At 35.3% G+C, this 9,137-nt stretch overlaps 1 pseudogene; it reads right to left on the bottom strand.

Moving 5' to 3' along the window:
* Window positions 1-2,843: 2,843 nt before the first annotated feature.
* Window positions 2,844-3,655, bottom strand: LOC101578212 (annotated as a pseudogene).
* Window positions 3,656-9,137: the final 5,482 nt, after the last annotated feature.

The following is a 9,137-nucleotide window of genomic DNA, read 5'->3' as shown; positions in this document are numbered from 1 at the left end:
ATTTAAAAAGCAAAGTGGACCAATGTCAAAAATGTTAAAGTCAATACACTAACACTTAAGTTATTATTGATATTGACATGAATAGAAAGAATGAAGTTATTACAATAAATTCAAAGATTGATCAAGTGGAAAGAAAATCAAGAAGTTAGCTCTGTTACTTCCACCTCTTCCATTTCTCTTGTATTACTCCATTTAGGAAAATTTCACTTGTTGCAAATGGAAATATAAAGGAGAAAAATTTTGATTCATATTTTTCATGGTACTGTACAGAATAAAACAAGTTGGATGTAGATTATATGCTCTAAATTAGTTTACCTCATTTTTCCATGCTTAATTTTATGACACAATATATGAATTTTAAGTATTACTTTTGATAGTATTTTTCATTTAAGTGATCTCATATTTTCCTGAGTGGAGAAAAATTTAGTTACATCCTCACTTTTGCACAAAATAAAACATTTTTGAGGGGCCCTGCCCATCAGCTCAATTGTTTAAGTGCCTGCTTGAACAAAGAAGTCAGTCTCAGGATCCTGTGATTTAATCCCCAGATCCTCAAGCCAAAACCTTCCCTGCCCTGAAGGCATACTGAGGTCCAAAAAAAAAAAAATTTGCAAACCTGATACTTTTAAAATGTAGCAGAGAAAAACATTCAAGTATTCATGAGAATTATTACCCAATAGTTAAGAATGGTTAAAATCACATTGACCTTAACTGCATCTCAGTAACCTGTTTGCCTCTTTATTTTTAAAAATTAAATTAAATATTACATATAAAGCTCCAGGCCTCATTCAAGAAATTTTCTATATTTCAAAATTCAGATTTACATATTTTACTTAGAAGTAATCAACTCGTTTTATTTCATTGATAATAATCACAAAGACCAGGCATAGTTGTGCATGGCTGTAATCCCAGGGCTGGCAAGGCTGAAACAGAAGGCTAACTACAATTCTGAGCTGCATAGTGAGACCCTGTACAAAATTAAAATAATAATTAATAATAATAATAATAATAATAATTCATGCTAGAAAATATTTTATCTAGTTGCAATGCAGAAATTTAATAAGACTATAAGCTACCAAAACAATTTCATCATTTTAAAGTTAAATTACTTCACGTCATAGCAAAATTATATGAGTTCCTTTCATATTAAAAACATTAGGGGCCAGAGAGATGGCTCAGTGGAATAAACGCTTCCCTAGCAAGCGCAAGAGTCTGAGTTCAATCTCTGGTTCTGCCAAAAAAAAAAATAATCATAATAATAAAAACACTAAAAGTTCTCAGGTTTATACATTTGCCTATTTCCTGTCAATAATTTCACTACTGGAAACCATTTTTATACCAGTGTAGTTGAATAAACATTTGTGAGGGTTTTTTTGTATCAGAAAGTCAGCTTTAAAGGAACCATTGATCTTTATGTATTCCTATTAAATACACTTTTCTGCTACTGCACATTATTTTAATATAATTATTAGATAAATACAATCCCAGACACTTGGAGAGTAAAACCTCAGCTGCTCCTTAAGATTCTTACATCATTCTCAGCCTTTAACCTACCAGTTGTGATCCAGAATAAAAAACACCACATATTCTGAGACTCTCTAGCCCACTGAAATCACCATAGTCTTAGTAAGCACTGGAAACCTGGAATACAGAAATATTTTCCCCTGTCTTGGCATAAAAGCCTTTATAAGGGAGTAGAATTCTGGTGACCAATACTATCTACGTGCAATGGGAGTAATTAAAATGTTGAGCTAGCTTTGCAGAAAGTTGCAGTCTTTGCTTTTGCTTGAGGATGCATGCTTATAATGAACAGTGTTCACTAGAGAGAAGATTACAGTTGGGACTGACCTAGGCAAGGAAGACATCCACACAGTTATTGAACAAACATATTAAGTGCAAAAGGTTACTTCTTAAAATATAGAGACACTCCCATATTTATCTTATGGTGTCCAAAATCCTAACGTTGGAAATTATTATTTCAGGGAATGGAAATTTACCTCCAGCAAAAACTTACTTACTAAAAATATATATTAAGAAGGACAATCCATTAAATTTTCTAAACTAATATTAAAATTAGCACAAACTAATAAGTATAATGATAACTGGCTCTCTGGGTAGGCAAAGTCTACAGAGGGGGACACTGGAAAATCTAGAGTACTTTGAGGTGAAAGCAGACAGGATGTAAGATATAAGATATACTATAAAACTTAAAAGTGAAATATTCAGCATATAAAAAGAAAGAATTCAACAAAATGCAGCAGAAGAAATAATGCCAAGAATTTTAATTGTTTATATTGCTTTTTGAAGTGTCCACAGTATGTTATCAAAAAAGATATGAAATATAGATTTACAACATGAAACCATAAACCAAGGTCCTTGCCATGTTTGTGCACAGGTCAATCCTCATCTGAAACTGACTCTATAAATCTGATCTTCCAAAACTCTCAGCATTTCACACTCCACAACTATAATGCCCGCTCAACATTCCCTAAAGGACTGTCAACAGAACCTAAGAAAATCCCTGAGAAAATTTCTAACAGCCTTTTTTTTTGTTAATTTTATCAGTACATTTTAAATATACATAATGATCACATTCATCATAGGGTATTTGTATCCATGTGTAGTATATCTTGGTTCTTCTTTTTTCCCATTCCCTTACAGTCCTTTCAACACTCTTCACCTCTTTATTTATAAAGACTTTTTCATTTATTCTTTATATTCTTTTTCTTTTCTAGAGATCTTTTAAATAAGAAAAAAATGGATTTTTTCCCAAAAGCACTGTTTTTATTTATACAGAGTCCTGCCCTCGTGGGTGGTAGGAGTGGAGAGGTTCTTTTTCCAATCTAAGGGCTTCTGTGATATTGGTCTGCTAGCAAACACACAGGCAAGTGGCTTCGTGGACTTGGTAAAGTAATGGCAATGTTTAGTCTCTCTGCTAAAGCAACAAGGTGAACATCATTTTCTGCTTCCGTAAGAATCCTGGATTTAGGATTGTCAACTGTAACTACTCTGACTTCCATTTCTGAAGGTTTGAAATCAATTGAAAGGACAGTAGACAGGCATATAATTGCAGTTTCCACTGTCTGTTCAAATGTCCAATCAAATTTTTTCTTCACTTTTTTTCAAGGAAGCTGGTTGACTCAGTTTGTTTCACACCTGCTGCAGTGGCTTTAAATCCACAGTAGTAGCCTGCAAGGTCACATTTGTACACCTGGGGACCTTGCTTCTTGTCGATACCAATTAAAATCATACAACAACCAAGTGGCCTCATTTCAGCATTCTGTGTGTAAACTTGAGAAATATTAGCAGTTCCTTTACACAGCATATCCATAGGAATCTCATAGTTGTATTTCCAATTAGCTGCCTCATGCCATGTCCCCTGCACCTGAGACCTGCTGTTGGCTGTCATTCCGGTCATCACACAGCCAATGCTTTCAGTTGTCTTGAATAAATGAGTCACTGTACTGGAATCCAATAATTTATCAGGTACTTTCTTCTGTGTGACAATTACTGCACAGTCTTTTCCTCTGACAGCTACCGATGTAAGGCCACCCTGGTTAATAGCCTTAAAAGCATATTCTACTTGATAGAGCTGACCCTTGGGTGAAAAAATGGTAATGTGGTGGTGAAAACCAGCCCTGAAACCACGGGACATGTTGTACATGTTCCTTCAAGCAGTCTTTGGGTCCCTATACTCCCACACTAGGCACACAAGAGCCACTCCTGGATTTTTATTAGTACATGCTCACAATACATAATAACTACATTTATCATGCAGAGTTGTTACATGTACCAAACACAACTTGTTTTTCATACCCATCTTCCCACTCAACATGCTCTTTCCAATTCTTGGTCCCCTTCTCATTTTTACGTATCTATTTTTATTGTAATTTTTTCTCTTTGATTTATTTTTTTATCCCCTTGCCTATTCTTGTTTCCATCACTCATTCCACATCTATTTAAAAAAGATCTCTGTGGGGGCTTCCTGGATAACTCTGTTGTTTAAAGCACCTCTTGGGTAAATAAGGTCAGGCACATAGGACTGTGGTTCAACACCAAGCTCCACAATCTGCACCAGACCTGCCTTAAGGCAGCCTGAACTAGATCGCTGAACAAAAAAAAAATCCTTCTCTAAAAAAGATTGCTTTACTCCCTATTTATCTATCTTATTTATGTTACCTCCATTTATAGAGTTTCTTATATAACAGAGATTATGCAATGTTTAAGCTTGTGTGTGTGAATTATTTCACTTAATTTTAAGTTCCTCAATTTTTAATCTTTTATTTATTTATTTTTCTTATTTGGTATAGGGTCTCACTATGCAGCTCACACTTGTAGTGAACTGCTTGTCTCAACTTCCCCAGCATTGGGATTATAAGCATGCTCCACCAAACCCTTTTTCAGTAGCCAGCACAGTGTGCCTGGGGTTCCATGACTGGCACAGCATACAGTGTCAGTGATTGAACCTGGGTCCTTGCACTTGCCAGGCAGGAGTATAGACCATTGACCTAACTCTCCAGGCCTCTTCAATAGGGTTTAAAATGCAACAATTACAAAAATTGAATAATTGTGGAGTATCTACCAGGCTATAAGATAAAATTGCATGTTCTTATCACTCCAATAACCCTAGGAAAAGGTGTAATTATTTTTAGCTTGATCCTAGGAAAAGACAGAAGAATTGATCACATATCACAAAATTAAACAATAAAAGATAATTCAGAAACAGATACCATGCAGGAATATCTTAGATGACACTGCATCTTGGTTTTGGTAGTGAATACACAAATCAATGTTTGTGAAAAAAAATTAATATTCTGTATATTAAAGAAAAGTTCATGCTTTAAGATGGCCAGGGAGATAGCAAAGTAGAATAAGCACTTACCTGGCAAGTGCAATGTCCTGACTTCAGTGCACAGTACTGCCCCCAAAAAACAAACAAACAAAAACAAAACAAAACAAAAGACAAGCTTTAAGAAAATTTACACTTGGTACCCCTCCAGACCCAGCCCAGGTCCACCTTTTTTTTGGAAGTAGGGATTGAACTCAGGCTTCACTTTCCAGGGAAGTGCTTATTCTACTCATCCATCTCCCTGGCCCCCAGATCCACTTTTGAGTGAGTCCTTTGTCATGCTCTCTGGACCCCTACAGACACAGACAAGGCCTGGTATACAGGCCTGTGGTGAAATTATATAACTGAAATCGCTGCAAACAGGTTAGGGTCTAGAACCACTCAGCTAATCCAGGAGCAAAACATCATTCCAGAGGTGCACAACTGGTTCACTTCCAATGGCTGCAGCAGGAAGAAGCTGAGCACAGCAGCCAGACCCAGGCAGGCACAACTGGATGAATTCAAACTTAGAGTTCTGCCCAAATTTCAAAGATGCTCAGGTTATAACTGCACCAAAGCTCTGCATCAAAGGTCAGAGGACAGTGCTACACGAAATGACAAAGAGAAGGAGAAAAGTGCAATCTCAGGCCCAGGGCTACCCGGAACAAGTGCAAAAGACACTAGCACAGAAAAAATTGGGAATCACAGAGCTGAAATGTCTGAATTAATGGTGTCTAAAGTAAAGAAACAACTGCAGAAAGGTATAGAGAAACTAAGATCAGAAATAACTTCTGAAATAAAAAAGGAAATCTGTGAATTAGTAGCTTTTGAAGTAAAGAATCAAATGCAGAAACATATAGAGGGAATCAGATGAGAAATAATTTCTGAAGTAAAAAAGAAAGAATAACGATAATGAAAGAATTAATAACTGCTTCTAAATAAGAAATTGATAGAAAATAGTGATTAGACAAATGATGGAATCCTTCAGTGAGCAATATAGGAAAGAAATAGATTGCATGAAGCAGAGTCAAAGAGATATGCAGAAACTTAAAATCTCAATCACAAGCTTGCCAAACCATTTGGGTGAAAGTGAAGATAGAGTTTCAGATGTTGAAGAGGCCATTGCAGCTAGTGAAACGGCAAGAAAAGATCTCTTAAAAACAACTAAGATGCAGGAAAAAATAAATTCGTCAACTGCAAGGTGATGCAAAGATGGACAATGTGAGACTAATAGGCATCAATTAGAAAGAAGTTAATACAAATGATATAAAAAGAATATGGACAGAAGTAATAGAAAACTTTCAAAACATGAGGAAACAATCAGACATTCAGGAAATTGAAACATATAGAACTCCAAATAATATCAACTTGATTAGAAAAACACACCAAGACATATAATACTCAAAATCCCAGAAATCAAGCAGAACAATATACTGAAAGCCGCTAGAGAAAAAGAAACATCACATTTAAAGGAAAACACATCAGAACAATGGCAGACTTCTCTTCATAAACCATCAAGTCAAGAAGATCAGAGCAGAGTACTTCAAGTTCTCCTTGAAAACAAACTCCAGCCCACAGTGCTATACCCTGCAAAATTCTCTTTCAAGTTTGATGGAGAAGTGAAATCCTTCCATGAAAAAGAAGAAGTAAAGACTTTCATGAGAACAAAGCCAACCTCACACAGACTAATATAAGATATTCTAGAGAAGGAAAATAATGATCAGAAATCCATGAAAGAGATCAGAAAGAACCCACTAACTAGGGCAAACAATTAAACACAAGAGTAAAAGGAGTAAACAACATCAGGTAAATAACATGTAAATCATAAGTCAATACATCTCAATTATAACCATCAATGTAAATGGACGCATTTCACCAATTAAAAGAAACAGACTGGCAAAGTGGATTAGAAAAAAAATTCAATAACATTCTGTATGCAAGAAACACACTTAACTCATGAAGAAATCCATATGCTCAAAGTCAAAGGTTGGGAAATAATAGTACATGCCCCAGAACCCAAGAAAAAAGCAGGGGTAACAATCTTGTTCTCAGACAGTCTCAACTTCAAATCAAGAATTATGAAATAAAATAAAGAAGGCCACTATATACTCATTAGGGGAAATATTCAAGAGGAAGAGGTAACACTCATAAATATGTATGCACCAAACACGGGAGCACACAACTATATAAGAAAAATCTTAATGGATATGAAAAATCTAATATCCACTACCACAATCTTAACAGGAGACCTTAAAAAACTCTTATCTCAAAAAGACAGGTCAATCAGACCAAAAATTACAAAGAAGTAGCAGTATTGAACCAGATCTTGGAACAAATGGACTTAGTGGACATATGCAGAGGATTCCACACAACCACAGCTGAATAAACATTTCATGCAGCAGCACATGGGTCATTTTCTAAAATGGACCACATACTGGTCCATAGGTCATGCTTAAGTATATGCAAGAAGACAAAGTTATGCCATTCATATTATCTGACACAAGTGCAATGAAACTGGAAAAAAAAAGACAAAAGAAAGGAGAAAAATCCCATAAGTACATGGAAATTAAACAACACCTTCCTCCACAGCCAATGGGTTACAGAAGAAATTAAACAATATTTGTAATTCAATGAGAAACAAACCAAACCGAAAGCCCAAAGACAGAAATCATAAAGATTAGAGCAGAAATTAATTAAATCAAGACAAAGAAGACAGTTCAAATAATCAACAAATCAAAAAGCTGGTTCTTTGAAAGATTAAACAAAATTGATAAGCCCCTAGCTAATCTCATCAAAAAGAGGAAAGAAAAAATTAAAATACAAGCAATAAGAATTGAAAAGGGTGTAACTACCACAGAACCAAGGGAAAATCAGAAGATTATCAATTGCTAATTTGAGAAACTTTAATTTCACACACTAGAAGAAACAGACTAAATGGACAGATCCTAGAAAGATAGAAATTACCAAAACTGAATCAAGAAGATATAACAACTCTCAATAACCCAATAACAGCCAATGAAATCAGAAATGTAACAAAAAAGCTAATGACGAAGAAAAGTCAAGGTTTTCATGGGTTCACAGCTAAATTCTACAAGAAATTTATGGAAGATATAATCCCTAAATTCCTCAAACTCTTCAAAGAAATTGAAAATGTAGCAATCATAGCAAAATTGTTTCTGGAGTCAAGTATTATACTGATACCAAAACCAGGGAAAGACACAACAAAAAAGAGAACTTTATGCCAATCTCCTTCATGAATGCAGATGCAAAAATCCTCAATAAAATCCTGGAAAAGACAAAAGAGAAAATCATGAAGAAGATTATACAGCATGAGGGGTAGGATTCATCCCAGGCATGCAAGGATGCTTCAATGTACACAAATCTATAAATGTAATACACAATATCAATAGAGCCAAATCAAAAAACCACATGATCATCTCAATTGATGAAGAAAAGGCTTTTGATGTAGTCCAACACTCATTCATGTTCAAAGTCCTACAGAACATTGAGATAGAAGGCCTCTACTTCAGTCTATAAGTGCCATCTATGACAATGCAATGGCTAATATAATACGATATGGGGAAAAACTGAAATCTTTTACTCTCAGATCTGGTACAAGACAAGAATGTCCTCTTTCACCACTCTTATTCAATATAATTGTGGAATCATTAGCTACAGCCATTAGACAAGAGAGAAATAAAAGGAATAAGAATAGGTAAAGAAGAAGTTAAATTATCATTATTTGCAGATGACATGATACTTTACTTGGAAGACAGAAAAGAAAATCTCCACAAAGAAGCTACAAGAATTAACACACAAATTCAGTAGTGTAGCAGGATATAAATTCAGAACAAAAGTCAATATCATTCCTCTACATAGATAACAAACACACTGAGATGGAAATTGCAGAAACTATACCTTTTAAAATAGCACCGAGGAAAAGGAAATACCTTAGAATTCATCTAACTGAAGAAGTCAAATATCTTTTCAACGAAAATAACAGTACTCTTAAAAAAGAGATCATATTGGATTTCAGAAAATGGAAAGATATTCCTTCCTCCAGATAGAAAGAACCAACACTGTGAACATGGCCACACTCACAAAATTGCTATACAAATTTAATGCAATTTCCACCTAACTACCACCATCATACCTCAGAAACCTAGAAAAATCATTCCTAAAATTTATTTTTAAGAAGAAAAGACCTAGCCAGTCCTACCCCAGGTCCGGTGAGTGTGCGGAGAGCTTCCTGCTACCCTGCGCCGGCGGGACCAGTCCCAGCCCAGGCGCAGAGTGGGCCGGACCCTCT

Source organism: Octodon degus, unplaced genomic scaffold, assembly GCF_000260255.1.
Source record: "Octodon degus isolate 3935 unplaced genomic scaffold, OctDeg1.0 scaffold00189, whole genome shotgun sequence".
Lineage (NCBI taxonomy): Eukaryota > Metazoa > Chordata > Mammalia > Rodentia > Octodontidae > Octodon > Octodon degus.
This window is presented reverse-complemented; position numbering and strand designations above follow the sequence as displayed.